General features: G+C 46.8%; 1 protein-coding gene across 3 annotated transcripts in view; it reads left to right on the top strand.

Moving 5' to 3' along the window:
• PIGM (phosphatidylinositol glycan anchor biosynthesis class M) overlaps window positions 1–15,940 on the top strand; it is a 141,871-nt gene that overhangs the window by 109,456 nt on the left and 16,475 nt on the right. The window lies entirely within an intron of this gene.

Below are 15,940 nucleotides of genomic sequence, written 5' to 3'. Positions count from 1 at the left end.
ACAAAACAGTCCTGGTGGAGTCTGTCAAATCAAAATTCCCTATGCTAACAAAAACCAAATGCCTGCCCTATCTCTTGTACAAAAAGTGTAAAAAGGAGAAAATGAATGCAAAGGGAAAAGTCAGTGTTCAAATTATAAGGTGGCTCAACCAGCTCTCCTCCCCACGTTAAACCTCACGCGGTAAGGCGATCCTTGTAGGCAGGATGACGCACTCTGGCTCGCCTTCCAATAGAGTACAGTTCAAAACCGTGGATCGAGTTCCTTTCTCTGACTTTCAAAATAATGTTTCACAGGGTCAGACTGGGACAAGAAATAGGCCTGGTCACCCAAAAAAAGTGGCCCACCCCTCGCCTCACAACCCTTGACCTCTGATGACATCACCGGAAGTGATGTCATTTGACCCCACCCCAAAATGGCATCCCAGGAAGTGATGAAACACAACCTTTCACCCCTTGACAAAACAGGAAGTGGCATCAAATAGCATTGTTCCTAAGTACACTATATTACTGTGAATCCAAGCAGATGTCCAAGGCCAAATGATATGTTATTGTATAGCACTTACGCTTAAGCTCTTTTTTATAGAACAAATATCACCCAACCTGTGTTGGTACTCATTTATCAACCTAAGAAGGATGAAAGGCTTTTTGATTAAAAAAAATGTAACAAAATTCACATTTAATTTTTCCAAACCGGCCCAGACATGGCCAGAAACCGGCCCCCACTCTCCATGGACGATTTTTGCCCAGCCATGGACCAAAAGACAGAGGGGCCAATCCGACCCTGATGTTTAAACCAAAACGTTCACAAAGGTCACTCAGACCTTTCACCACACAGTTCTCAGTTCTCTTAGGTCTCCCTTTGCCGGGCTCAGACCTCTCACGATACAGTTCACACAAAGTTGTAAGGGGTCTCCCTTCCCCAAGCTTTATATACTTCGGATCCCCCTCAATCAGACTCAGACCACTTTTGGATATCGTAGTCTTTCGAATGTGTGTGGCTTTAACGACCTCCAGTAGGGAAGCATGGTGTTTTCGGGGCGCTGCTCTCGTCCCTTGGCCCATTGCTCTGCTCCAGTAGATGGGCCTTCGTCCCAGAAGTTCTGCTCGTTCTCGTGTTCCACCTTGCTCAGAGTGTGTCTTTATGTGTTGGCCTTTATTTGTGTGATGGGAGCTAATTGGTATTAGGTGTATGCACTTAGGGTAAGGTACCTGACTAACAGGACATGTCCAGTACGATGTGAGAGAGTTAGTCTGGTTACTCTCAGTCACCCTCTACCTCAGCCCGTGTGTTCGTGTAAAAAGGGGGGGAGGTAGTTGGAACATCAGAAAACCCTAAAAAATAGGATGGGGTAGATTAACTAAAAAGGGGGGAATACTGCATCTCACCATTGGCTATCTCACCCCCACTCCCCCAAGACCCCTCAGCCAGATGATCCTCCTGCACTGGTCCACCCTCAGGGTCTGGATCGAAAGGCGATGGCCGTGCCCTGGCCACCTGAGAGAGAGATCCCTGGGGACTAGTGGGCGAGACACCCTCTGGTTCCTCACAATACCTAACAAAATCCTCCCCTTATGTCCACATTAACTGGAAGTTTCCATTGTGTTATTGTTTGTTTAATGTTACCCTAGTATGCTGCTTTTACACTGCTCCCTTTTTGTGGTCTCCAGCTAAGTAAACAAATTCCTTTGCCCTGTAGATTATCTGTGATTTATAATCCATATATATTTTTTAAATGTTAATGAACTGTATATTGTTAATGTTGAAATTGTTATTTCACTTCCTTATGTTGGTGTTAAATTTAGAAGTTAAAGCCACGTTAAAACTTCATTCGTTTGTGTTGTCTTTATAAATTCTAACAATATTAAATCGTGCAAACACACTGACCATTACTACACACTGACCATTACTATATTCATCGGGTACTTTCTCTTGGGACTGTCATTTCTTGTTTACTAAATAGAAGTTTCTTATATAAAATCTACTTGTACCAGGCATGCATTGACTGAATAAAGGGCAGTTTTTCAGGTGGGAGATTTTGAAAAGTGGTAACATTTGGAAATGTTTGTGAAATTTAAATATAACAAATTATTTGTTTAATGTAAATATCAACTCCCAGATGTATAGAAAGTTAGGTATCAGAAATTCCAAGCACACGGCCACATTATTCTATAAAGTGAATCACTGAGGAAGAGATACATTTTCTGGTGTCTCATCTAATAGAAGGAAGTGTATTAAAGATCATGTATGGAAAGAATTTGCAGCAAACATTTTCTAGTTGTGTAAAGTAAAAACAGCATATTCTTCATGTAGAAACGGATAGCTTTAACATCTGCCAATGCCCTTTGCAGTCCAGTACCTCCCAGTATTTTGCACCATAGTAAGATGGCCCACCTCAACTAATTCAAAATAATGTACAAATGTTGAAAGCGATTATTTGGCAAACCAGTTTGAATTATAATGTATTAAAGGGAACACAATGGTGTTTATAATAGAACCAATACTTTTGTCTACCAATTGGATTCATAAACTCTGCATTAAATTAATAACAGGTTTTCAATCTCTTTACCTAAATGCTCCATACTTTTATTGATAACCCTATTAAGATCTTGTAAGCAGACATTTGGGCTGTATAATTATAAAAGGAAATGTATGAGGACCGAAAAACAAAAAATTAAAATAGCGCAATTCCCATTATAGTACTTAATTGTGCATTGGCGACCTCAAAGGTTTCACAGCACAAGTAATTTCAGAAGAGAGTAGGATTAATAAAAGCATAAGCTAGTTATGTCATAACTTGAGTGCAGAGACGGGTGGCAACATATATAGCTGCACAAAAGGAAAATTGACATTTGAAGCACAGACATCACTTGGGTATCCAATGCGTGGAAGAACATATGCTTATATATCACAACATAGCCATCTAGACTGAAAGCAAAGTACAACACAACAATTATTACTGATTACATAATGCTGATTTGCAGGAAAAAACTCAGGTGAATACTTTTAAGATGCAAAGAACATACAAAAGGTCTTATGTATGACATTGCACACAATATACAAATATTTCTGCAAACCGATATATATATTGTCAAAGATGGACTCCAACTCGCAAAGACCGTTCAAGGGTTTTTATTAAAAGGTTTCAGTAGTTTTAGTAACCTTATAAGTTCCACAAATGTGTATTTTTTGGTTGTTAGACAACTAAGCCCCTTGCTTTATGGAAATCATGTTGCCACTTTAGCCAGGACTAAATTGATTATTCTAACAGCCTGTTCGCAGGTTTCCCCACAAGAGCTATTCACAGTCTTAAGGTGCATCAAAATACTGCGCCCCAAATAATTAATTAATCTTTTATAACATGCTTAATACCGGAGACCAGTCTATAAGTACAGGACGGGGATCCGAACCAGTGTTGCTCTGTGTTGTTGTCTTTCTCCCAAGACAAACATGTTGCCCCTGAGCTATCCAATAGTTACTAAGAGCCTTAAATGGGATCATATCACACCAGGTTTGAAGTGATTACATTGGCTCTCAGTTTGTTCAGGGATACCATTTAAACTTATGGTGCTGATTCATTAGTCTGTTTATGGTTCTGCCCCTCAATATCTTAAAAAGTGTTTCATACACTTTGAACCTTTGAGACTTTTGAGATCACCCTCAAAACTGACGCTGGCTATTCCTAGATTTCAAAAGAACATATCTTTTTATAGGTCGGTACTGTGTTGGGAACTAGACTTTGAAACAATCTTCCCTTACAAATAAGAGAAACCCCAGATCTATGTTTTATAAAAAGGTAAAAGTTCTCCTTTTTGACAAATAGTCCCTCTAACTGCCTTTCCTCTTCTCTTCATATTCTTATTGGTTGCCATTGGAGCTCTAAGATACATTTCAAGATCGTAGCGCCTTCAAATATTGCTAACTAGAAATAACAGGGCCGCCAATCTCTCGTTCTTGTCTCTGTGGGATTTTTTCTCAAGCCCAGGCATTCCTAGAGATCTTTAACCCCTACTATCTATAATCTGGCTGTCTACTGTTGTTAAGACGGATTTCTGAACTCTGTCCTGGTGGCGCAGAAGTTCAGAAGGCCAACCTAATTACTTGGAACAGGGTAACCTCTGGACGAGCCAGACCAATCAAGGTAGCGATCGCGGCGGTCAAGACTAGGTCTCAAGAGGGGTGAGGGTGACTGAAAGCCCGCAATGAGCACACAAAGCAAGATCACTTACAAACTACTCCAAACAGTTGTTATATCAAAAATATATACACATTTATTTTAAGGCCTTTAAAACAATGACCGTAGCGAGAAAATCACAATATCACAATATTAAGCCAACACATACCATATCAACACAATATATATACAAATACGACAGTTGCAAGCGTTATATGCACGAAATGTGTAGTCCACCTGAAAGGGAAGGAAAACAGGCAGTGCGATAATGCTTTCGACCCAGTTCGCCTTCAGAGGCACCTAACTAGATGGAAGTCCGAGCCCTGCGAAGAGTGGAGCCTTGTGCTCAAAGTACCTGCACACGCTGGTGCCAACGGGCAAAAGGAGAAGCTCTTCGGAGGAAGTCAGGCAGTTCGGGTTAGTGCACAACAGAAGAAGAACAGGTTCCGCGACTCAAGCGCAGCCTCCACAGTGAGCAGAAGCAGAGCGCGAGTACGGACAAAAGGGTGCTGTTTTTACACAGCGGGGAAAAGCAATGGGCTACTGCAGGAGGGCGACCAGATCCTAGCTATACTACTCACCGGTCCCCGATGCAAGCAGACCCAGGCTTCTCCACGTTAGTTTCAGCAGCTAGCAGGTTCAGAAGAGCCGGGAATGCCTCGTCGTGTAGAGAAAAAAGACGTCCCAATCGAAGAAACCTGCACAGTTTTGTCACCACAGCAGGGCAACGGAGCGGCCATGTGTATCTGAGCCAAATGTACACTACTCACTTCAGACTTGGGAACGCCAAGTGTACGAAGCGTGTGAGAGTGACCAGGACTCGAAATACAACACAACCTGGCGGCGGTTACAGAGCAGGACTCCCGTGTAAGCTGGTCAGTCAACTGGATGGCCCAGAGACGCTTCCGAAGGCTTATTGGCAGGAGATGATGAAGTCGCCGAGAATAGCTGTTCCTGCTATTCCAAAGGTCGAAGCACCAGTACAGGCCTTCTGGTTCGATCAAAGGAGGAAAGGGTTTCACAGGACGACAGCGGTGCAAAGGAGGAGTCCTTCAGCGGGTCACCAGCGATTCCTCGGTCCAGCCTCTTGGTTGCAGGATACTTGGCTCCTGTATTCCTTCGTTCGTGAGAACTCAGGAGATCGACATGGTAGTGGTGTTTCCAGCCCCCTCTTATCCACGGTTCCCTTCGCGCCAAAACGGAGGGGACCCAATGGGAGATCCGCTCATCAACACTCACACCATTCGTGGACCAATCACGGACCACGGTGGTCCCAGGCATTCACACCACCCTAGACTCTCTGGCACCCAGGATGTGTATTGGGACCAGACATCCCAGCCTACACCCTGGAGGCACACAAAAGACATGTAGAAGCCCGCGAAAGCATCCGTGTTTCGCGGGAAAGTACATGCCCAAATAAGGAAGGCCCCGGGTCGCTCGACCTGGGGAAGGTGAAGGGAGCAAGACGGTCAGTGGACAGGACAAAGGAGCCTCGTGGTCTGGCCATTTTGGGAGCCAGGCCACCATTTTGGGTTCAGCGCGAAAAACACGCTTAGAACGCCAAAAGGAGCTCAAAATACACAAAACGATCGCTGCCACCATTCCAGTCCCTGAATGACTTGCACCGATCAAATACAATCCTAAACGAGTATCTAGGGCCTGTAGAAGGCTAGAGACCCAAGAGAGCTGTAACTTAGCTTACAGTGCCCTCTTGTGTCATGTTGCACTAAAGCCGCAACATGATAAAAGAAACTATGGGAAACAGCGTTCCCCGGTACTGACTGTCTTAAGGGCATGTCAGTTTCCCCGTAAGAAAGGAGCGAAAGCCCAGAGGAGTGCGGCAGAAGGCTGCACTTCTCTGGCAAAGTCAAGAACAAGGTGAAAAACAACAGCAAACAGTTTAGGGGTTGCCACATGGAAGGAAAATTACCTACAATTACGAAATCTTTCCTAACAACTGTTGGGAGCCTTAAGGCAACCACCTTATCTCTCTTACTCCGTCTAGGAATTTCTGGTGGATCATAATATGGAGTTCCAATGCCCAACTACATTAAATGGGTCCAACTATTATATAGCGAGCCGGTAGCCAGGGTCACAACAGGTAGCCAAATCTCAGAACAATGGTTCTTATGGAAAGGCACAAGACCAGGATGCTATTGGTCTCCTATGCTTTTTGTCCTTGCGCTTGAGCCACTGGCTGTCTACCTCTGAAAGGAATATAAAGAGGTGGGAATTAACGTACAGGGCACGTGGCACTTGGTATCCCTATATGCTGATGACATGCTGCTATACCTACAGCAACCTGAGACTAATTAAGAATACGTACTAGAAGTGTTGGAACGCTATGCAGAACTCTCGAGCATCATGGTGAGCACACAGAAGTCGAGTCTGTTCCCATTGGCAGGATATGGGCGTAAGACAACAACATTGTTGCCACTGCTCCTGATCAAGTGGGCGGTGGACACCTTCCGGAACTTAGGAGTGGACGTGTATCATGATCCTAGGGGCGAACATGCACACAACACATTGAAGGTAGTAAGTGGGCTGTCAAAATACATGGACTTCTGGGCAAAGCTTCTCCTTTCATTGATGGGTAGAGCCTCTCTCTTCAAAATGGCAGCTTTTCAGAGGCTTCTCCAGTGCTTCTAATATAATGTACCGTATACCAAAGAGCTTTTTCAAACAACTTGATATATTATGTAGGGGATGGCAGGTGTAGACTAGCCCTGACTAAACTGCAAGATACGCATGACCAAGGAGGCAAACGGGTGCCAAACTTTGAGATGTACTATGTGGCAAGCCAGCTGCAATTCATAGCGGGTAGGCTTGCAGAGGAGCCAACTCAAGACACCCCTCTGTTGAAACCAACATGCAACCCATTCTTCCTAAAAGAGATAGCCTGGATACAGGACGCATGTTTGCACAACCCGCCCCTCCTACTAATACTAGGGAAAAGCATGTGGCATAGAGCATGTAAACAAATGGGTATTATCGCGCCATAATCCCCCCAGGTCCCATTAGTGGTATTGAAGGCGGATAGTCAACAGCAGAGGTCGATAGTGCAGAAGTACTGGGAGCCTGTTGGAGTAGCCACAGTGGGAGACCTCCTGCATGAAGGGAAACCCATAGACTTTGACATGCTAGCCACCACAACGGGATTCTACAGAGGCGAACACTTAACCCGAAGGGAATAAACCCAAGGTGGCCATTAAGCGGTGATGAGTTTAAAGAAAATGTAGAGATTGAAACAATATATGACATGTCGGAAGGGGGTATATGCAGTGTCTAGGATATACAAACTAATTATGGTCCAGCAGGCCAACAGGACTAGTGCGACTAGACAAAGCTTGGAGGCGGACCTCCCAGAATCATTTGGGGAGGGAGTATGGGAGAGGGTGCTCTCGTATCACAAAAAGGTGTCCCGGAATGTGAAACTGCAGCTGCTGCAGTTGAATGTAACTCACCGGGCATATCTGACCCCTAAGAGAATGTCGGGGTTCAATACGACCAAAGAACAGTGTTGCCGGAAATGTAAACTGGTTAATGCCGATATGGTACATATGTTTTGGGCATGCCCTAAGGTGGCACAATACTGGAGAGAGGTGGCACGGTTATTGTCAAAGGCAGATGTAGTATTAAACATACACTCCCCCATAGCTTGTTTGCTGGGCATTTTCCCGAGGTCTCAGAAATTGAAGCATGTGAGCAGACTTAAAGACTTGCAACCTGATTCATGGAATTATTTGCATGAAAAACGCAGATTTGTGCGCATTTCTGCCCGAAAATCCCTGTTTGAAGTATGGGGATGTTCGGGCAGAAAGGCGCGCAAATCTGCGCTTTTTACGCAAATAATTCCATGAATCAGGCTATTAGGGTATGCATTGGCCAAATGAAGGCTAGCAATGGGGTGGAAAGCACAAGTTGGCCCAGATGCCAGACATTGGTGGAGAGATCTGCAATAATGGACGTTGGCAGAAACCTCTGTGTGGCAGGAAGCAGTGCCCACAAGCCAAGGCGAGGGAAGCACGGACATTGACTCCTGGAGAACTATGCTTCATAAGTAGTTTGGGGATATGCAAGAACATATAAAGCAGGACCCACTGGTTTGTAGACCAACTGCCGGACGTGAGAAGGACCTTTAAACAATGTGTGGCTTGATATAGGCATGACCTGCAGAGTTATAGTAATGATTGTGGTAGGCTGAGGGGGGAGTGGGCTGGGGGGCCTGAGCACAATCTATGGAGGTACAATAATGTGCCGTCATGTGTCGTGGCTTTAAGTTGTGAAAGTTAATAAAATAAATTTAAATGAAAAAAAAAAAGCCTCACAGAGAAGCACACAGACCACTCTCATCACAAACCCTCCTCAACACTTTTCAGTATCCTACATACTCCCCCTCAGCCACCAAACCAAACACACACATATCTCTACCACAGCAGAAACTTGAAAACACCACAAGCTGCTTACAAGTAAAATCCAACTCATCCCAACACACCACAGAAAACTAAACTACAGACATGCAAACTGCCCAATACATACTCATACACTAAAACAACACCAAACCTTCACCAACTAAAAGCAAACCCAACACGCAGTGACTGTTTTTTCCGAACAGAAGCTACCATCAGCGGAACAAAGCTCTCCCCCCCCCCCCCTTCCATCCCACTAAGTGACCCTCCCGGGCCCTTCTCCCTTTTCAGATTCGACACAGCGCTGTAAAACCATGAAAATGGCAGCAGTGTGTTGGAATAAATCACAACACATACTAACCTGGGGAGGAGGAACGCCTCTGCTAGGGTGGGTCTTGCTCTCTATAGACAAAAGAGAGGGGCAGCCTCTAGCGCCCCATTCAATTCATACAAGATGTTGTGTTATTGAGGCCATCTGTGACGCAACCTATGTTTGCATTATAAACATTTACCAAATGAACCCATTGGTAAGATGGATTTCTGAACTCTGACCTGGTGGGCAGAGGCTCAGTAGGCTAGCCTAGTTTCTTGGAACAGGGTAACCTTCTGGACAAGCCAGGCCAATAAAGGTAGCTTGGCGGCAGTCAAGACTAGGTCTCAGGAGGGGTGAGGGTTACTCCAAGACCTCAATGAGCACACAGAGTAAAGGACATTTGAGTAAAGGACATTTACAAATCACTCCCAGTCAGGTGTAGATATATAAAAAATACATATACATTTATTTCAAAGCCTTTGAGTTTCAACACTCAAATCACAGTAATACTTAGGAAGACAACACAATCTGATCTAAATACATATATACAAGACCATTGGGGTCTAAAGGGTTAATGCACGAAATGGGTCCGCAACCTAAAAGGGGAAGGAACCGGGCAGTGCAAATAGTCTTTAGTCCCTTCTGCATCCAACACACTCCTAACTAAAAGGCAGTCCAATCCCTAGTATTAGTTCAAATGGGCAAAACGGGTCTCTTCAAGGCTCTGTGGCAACTTAAGAAGGTGGGTGAGGCGATGAAGAATAGGTTCCCACTATTCGAGGAGGGCCTCCACTTGAGGGCAGAGTGGATTCCAAGAGTTGAGAATAGTTTGCTAGTTTGCCCTGGCAGTGGAAAGGAGAGGGGCCCCCAGGGGCCACTTGTGCGTAAAAATGGATGGAGACTTAAGGGGCGACCGGTTAGGGTTGCGATTACTCACCCACCCTCTGCGCACTCCAGACCAAACTTCAGCAGTCGAGTCCACTTCGGTTGCAGGTTCAAGTGCCGCAATTTGGCGGCTCTGCGGCTTTCAGCGACGAAGATACAGCGATGATTACCAAACGGGACAGTGGTGATTCCTCCGCTCCTAGTGGATGGATCAGGCCAGTTTGACTGCAGCAGGCTTGAGAGTCAAGAGGGGCACAAATGCAGCGCACCTGTAAAAGTCGTCACCACGGCTGGGTGACACAGTAACCGCGTATACTCCGGTTTGGGTGCACTCGTCTCATTTCAGACCTGGGAACGCCAAGTGTACGAAATTCGGTGTAAGGGTGCCGTGAACACAGAGCTAGCGATATACCAAGTTTCAAGGGCCTCCTCGATACGGTGGCGGTATCAGGGCAAAGAGCCTGCAAAAGCTGGTCAGCCCACTGGTTGGGCCAGGGACACTTCCGAGAAGGCTTACTTGCAGGTTTTGATGAAGGTGCCACGAATAGTTGGTCCCACTATTCCAATGGGTCGAAGCATCTTCGCAGACCTTCTAGGACGACCAGATGCAGAGGGGTCCCACAGGACAACATCGGGCTCAGGGTGCCAAACCTTCCAGCGGGTCACTAGCGGTTCTCGACTCGGCTTCTTAGTTTCAGGATACTTGGACTCTCCTTCGCGCCAAAACGAAGAGGACCCAATGGGAGATCGAGATCTGCTCACATACAGGCATACCATACGTGGACCAGTCACGGACCTTAGTGGTCCCAGGCATTCACAGCACTCCAGATTCTCTGGCACCCAGGATGTGTATTGGAACCACACGTTCCAGCCCACATCCTGGAGGCACACACACAAGGCATGCAGAAGCCCACGAAAGCTTGCCATTTCGCAGGAGAATGCATGCCCACATAACGACTGACCCATGTCGGCTCAATCTGGGTAAGGTGAAGGGGCAAAATGGCCAAAGGACAGGACAAAGAACCTCGTGGCATGGCCATTTTGGAACCAGGCCACCTATTTTGCCAGATGCGTTAATCGCGGTTTACCTGGCAGGAAATGGTTAAAAATATACGGAATGATAAACTGCCACCAACCCTGTCCGTGGCACATCTGCACTTTTCCTAAAAAAATCCTTTGAGAGTATCTAGGGCTGTGATCCCCTATGTGTAGCTCAGGAGCAACATGTTGCTCGCGGCACCCTAAACTGTTGCTCGCAAGTTGCTCTGGACAATGGTGTGGAGTCCTAAGTGGAGGTGCTGAAGGGATGAGGGTTCTAAGTGATCCGACCACGGCTGAATTTGCCGCGGCCGGAACGTTCGCATGAGAAAGGTGCGAACTACCAAATGTTCGCACCCTTCTCATGCAAACGCAAATACATACTCGCACACACAACACACCCATAACACAGCCCCCACCCACACCCCCAACATAAACAAACCCCACTTACCTTCTTCTTCACGCTGGGTCCCTGCGGCGCCAGTTCCCTTTCACTTCCGTGATCGGGAACCGGTGCCGGAGGGTCCTTTTTTGTTTCTTTTTTTTAACGGAAGGCTGTGGGAGTGTCCCCTGCAAACCCCGCTCACTATACTACAAAGTATAGTGAGCGGGCCGATGTGGGGGACACCCCCGCTGCCCCCCCTTTTTTTCTTTTTACAATGCTACCACCAAAGGATCAAACTTTTAGTGTTCAAACATTTGGTGGTAGCATTTTTAAACCTAATGGTTCATGCAAACCATTAGATTCGGTCAAAAGAACCAATACGGGATGAGACCTCAGTAGCAATAGAGCCAGTCCTGGACTGTGTGAAAATGTTGGCCAATGAGCCTGCTGTGGTTCAGCTGGCTTATTTTTATACATGCAAGATTTGTGTTTGTTGCCACCATGCAAATTATTTTCTGGAAAATGTCCTTACTTATTATAGCAGTATCATTGTTAAAACCCGGTCATCTTCAGATAATTTACCCAGCTGGCAAGTGTATTAATGAGTAAAACAATTGAACCATGTTTGTATACTGGAGAAAATTGTCATATTTGGTTTCTTGGTACAACTAGTAGGAGCATAATGGATAAATAAGTGGCATGCTTACCCAACTTTCCTTTATTAAATGATTTGCATGCACTGAGGTTTGTTTTGATGCCACCATGCATTATATTTATCTGCAATATTAATTTTAGTGTCACCTACATTTATTGTTACATAGTGTCGTAGTGGAAAAATGGTAATCGTTTGATACACATCTGGCACTTTGATAATGGGCAGATAAGGTAAATGAATGACACATTTTTCATAATTAATTTGCCCTATATTGAAATCCAATTAAGTTACTGTTAATAAGTTTAAATTTACATGCCAATAAATGTATCCAAATACTTAGTTAACATCACCACACTCCTCTATGAAGTGGTCATCAAATGCTCAATGTTTTGACCAATGTTTTCCACTATCTTGTGTAAAATCCTCTTGGGCAGGGAAAATAAGCTCCAAATCCTTTAAAAAGGTTATTATTTGTATTCCTAACCACTTATAACCACTTTTTCACGAATGCAACAGGTCTCGGGAGCTTTAAAAAGTACTATTTGCCATTAAATGCAAACAATCATTCTTAGGAGGTAGAAGCTTTAACATATTCAAACAAGCTATAAATAAAACCCTGATCATTACAATTATTTATATAAAATATAGCTCCCACGCATGTCCACCCTTACGCAAAACAGAGAAACAATGACAAATTAATTGAAAATGAACCAGATCTTTGCCTAATTTATTGAGGGGTGGGTACATTTAAACGTACCACTAGCATCCGTCTCCTGCATTCTGGGGATTTATTTCACAGATTTCTCCTTGCTATTTTATATGCGTACATAAATCTGTTTATTAATCTAAGGAGGGCAGCTTATGTATATTTTGGACATTTGCCTCTCCCCCATTGGACGGGCTCTTGCTTTAAGAGCTATTTTGAGGTGACTTAGTGAGCCAAATGTAGTTATATCCCACCCCTATCCAAATGGACAGTGCCTTACAACCCCCCCACCCCCACCACAAGTATTTTTCTTTACCAATGGAGGCTGCAATCACATATTGAAATACACTTTATGATTAGCAGAAAATCTCCAGATGTGCTTTTAAAAAATAAGTTAAAAATCTTTATTGGGGGGGGGCGCTAGCGAGCCCAAACAAGATAGTCGCTTGAACGTGAGGCTCTCCATGACTGTGCGGGCCTAATAGCTGAGGAACTAGTGTCCCGCAACATATAGAGCTGAAAACCACTCAGCAGGCATCTGCGCAGATGGCACACGGGCTGTACAAATCTGAGGTGGTTGCCTCGCCTGTAGCCGGTGGAGCGACGACTGTGTGGAATGTTGTGTCTTCCCGGTGAACGCGGCAAAGGGGGCTGTGGTGCACATTCTGGGTGTGTGCTGCCTGGGATTGGGGAGGAGGGAAGCTAATTGCTACCAGAGCGTGCTGCACGCCTTCCGCAGCCCCAGCCGATTATTGGAGCCTGGATCGCAAAGGCTTGTGACGTGAGCTGTCTGCCGGGGACTCAGCACCGCATGGAGAAAGCGGATGCCCAGCCACCGCGCTGCAGGGAACAGAGGAACATCGGAAAAGCCCTGGAGGCATGGAATAAATGCTACAATGTGCTGACAAGCGGGGTGACCAACAAGGACCCCATTGGGGGAACTCAGAGTCCCGTATACGTGTTGGTACTGGAAGCAGAGTGAGTGGACAGTGCAAGGGACCCAAGCCGACATCATTGTCACGCCTCAAACCCCTCTTGCCCTTGGCTTGAGTTGGCACTGCGTGGCGGCTCCAGTGATCTCGAGAAGACTGTCCTGTCTTCAGGAGCATGATCACGGGACTGCTGAGAAAAATGGCATCTGGAAGGTGGAAGAAGAAATGTGTGCTTGAGGATGCTGATTTTGAAGGGACTGTGTCCTCCGACATATTCCACATATATGATAGTTGTGTCCCACAACTGTGCACCTCGGAAACCTTTCAGCAGAGGGCGTCCTGCATTGAGCCAATGTCCCTCGAGGGTCGACGTCACTGGATGTTATATATAGGACGCACTGCGCCCGTTGCCTCAGTTCTGTTTTTTCCAACAGCGAACGTGTTAGCTTTGTAAAACTCAGCGCACCTCGTTGATTCTTCGAATCTCCTATGATGTCTATCTCTACGACCCCTCCGACTCCAAGGTCCTGGTTCAAGACTGTCGGGGACTGCAAGTCCAAGATTTTGTTGACCGACCCGCACCGTATTTGCTTATGGTGCCGGGGTGAGTCGCACGACACCGACGACTGTTCCAAATGCCAGTGTGTAACAGCCAAGGCCTTGCGTGAAAGGAAGGGGAATCTCCGTGCAGGTAAGCCATCGAAAAAGTCCCGTAAGACCGGATCGAAGTGTAGGGTTTCCACCGACGACTCGAGGGGGCGACTCTCCGTGTAGGGAGGAAGCTCGAGGTTCTCGGTCCTAGAGTGGTTCCCGCCATTCCTCATCTTCGCAGGACTCTCGGAAGCGCCGTCACCGGTCGCCTTCCCCGTCCTCTTCGGAGGATGGTGCCTTGCGTAAGGTCGCCTTTCCCACGAAGTCCTCGACGCTGGAGGAGTGGGCGACGTTTAAAGAGCAAATGATGGCGATTTTCCATTCACAAGGCAAGGTTCCTGTCGCGCCTTCTCACGAAGCCGGCAGAGAATGCTCTCGATCCGCAGCTTGCACGCCTTCGGGCTTGGACTCGCGCCGCGACCCGCACTGGGAGCCCTCAAGGTCTTGTGCAGATAAGAGCAGTCGCAAGAGACGTGCGTCCAAGTCTCGGTCCTCGTCCCCATCGAGACCGGTGCAGCCTGTGGAGGTATCAACGCCGGCAGCGACCCGTTTGGCGTCGGGCCATTCAGACTCGGACAATGCCATTCCGTCCTATCAGCCTACGCCTGTAGCAGCGTCGACGGCAAGGGTCTCGGCGTCGACACCCTGGCACGGATTCTGTCGTCGAAGCCCTCAGCGGTCTCGACGTCGATGTTCTCGATGCCCTCGGAGTCGAGGCTCTCGGCGCCCTCAGCACCTTCGGCGCTTTTTGGGCGTCATGTGTCTGAGGAGTTGCCTGGGGCTTCCTCTGCGTCTGGGAGGCCAGTATTGGGCTCCAGGCCCTCTTCTGTCAATTTGGCTGGGTTTTCCAAGCGTTTTCCTGAAATATTCTGAAGAGGAGGAAAGATCAGACATTGAAGATCCTGTTTCTCAGGATGAGGCTCCGGGATTGTTGGGTGACAGTCCATTGGAGGAGTTGCGGCAGTCCAGTGGCCTGGATACTTCTCTGGAAGTTGAGTTTGGTAGGCCGGAGCCAGGGGCTCATGCAGACTCTTCCTACAAGCGGCTCATGTCTAGGGTTTGCGAATACCTGTGGTGGTCCAGTCCTCCTGAGGATTTTATTCAGGATGACCTTACTGACATCTTGGACCAAGGTCCCCCCTCTGACCCAGTATTGCCCTTCCATCTTACATTGCAAAAAAAGGTGTCATCGGCTTGGCAGGCCCCAGAATCGCTTCCGGCGGTCAATAAGAATTTGTCAAAAAGTACCGCCCACCTGTTAGCGACCCCAACTATTTGTCTACTCACCCCACTCCTGAGAGTTTGGTGGTTCAGGCAGCAACAGCCACTTCGAGGCAGCAGGTGTACCCTACCATCCCTCCGGATAGGGACGACAAGCACTTCGATGGATGGGCTCGGAAGGTCTTTTCGTCAGGGAGCATGGCACTGAAAGCTGTCAACTCCACATGTGCCCTGGCAAGATTTACACACACTCTGTGGACCTGTATTTCCTACGCGGCTGAGCATATTCCTGAGGGCAAGGAAGGGGATGGGTTCCTAGCCATCGTGCGTGATGGCAAGGATGCTATGTGTGAATCCCTTCAGTCGCGGTTGGACACGGCAGACTGTGTCAGCCGGTCCATGGCTGCGAGCACCATACTATGCAGGTTTGCATGGTTGCGGAAGTCGGGGTTTGCTCCTGATGTACAATCCTGTCTTCTGAACATGCCCTTTGATGGCGTTCATTTATTTGGCAGCAAGGCTGACGAGAGCCTCGAGAGGTTGCAGACCTCCAAAGCTGCAGCAAAGTCTTTGA

The sequence above is a fragment of the Ambystoma mexicanum genome, chromosome 5q (genome assembly GCF_040938575.1).
Source record: "Ambystoma mexicanum isolate Mex_15411 chromosome 5q, UKY_AmexF1_1, whole genome shotgun sequence".
Lineage (NCBI taxonomy): Eukaryota > Metazoa > Chordata > Amphibia > Caudata > Ambystomatidae > Ambystoma > Ambystoma mexicanum.
The sequence above is the reverse complement of the archived record's forward strand: the minus strand, read 5'-3'. Positions and strand labels throughout refer to the sequence as shown.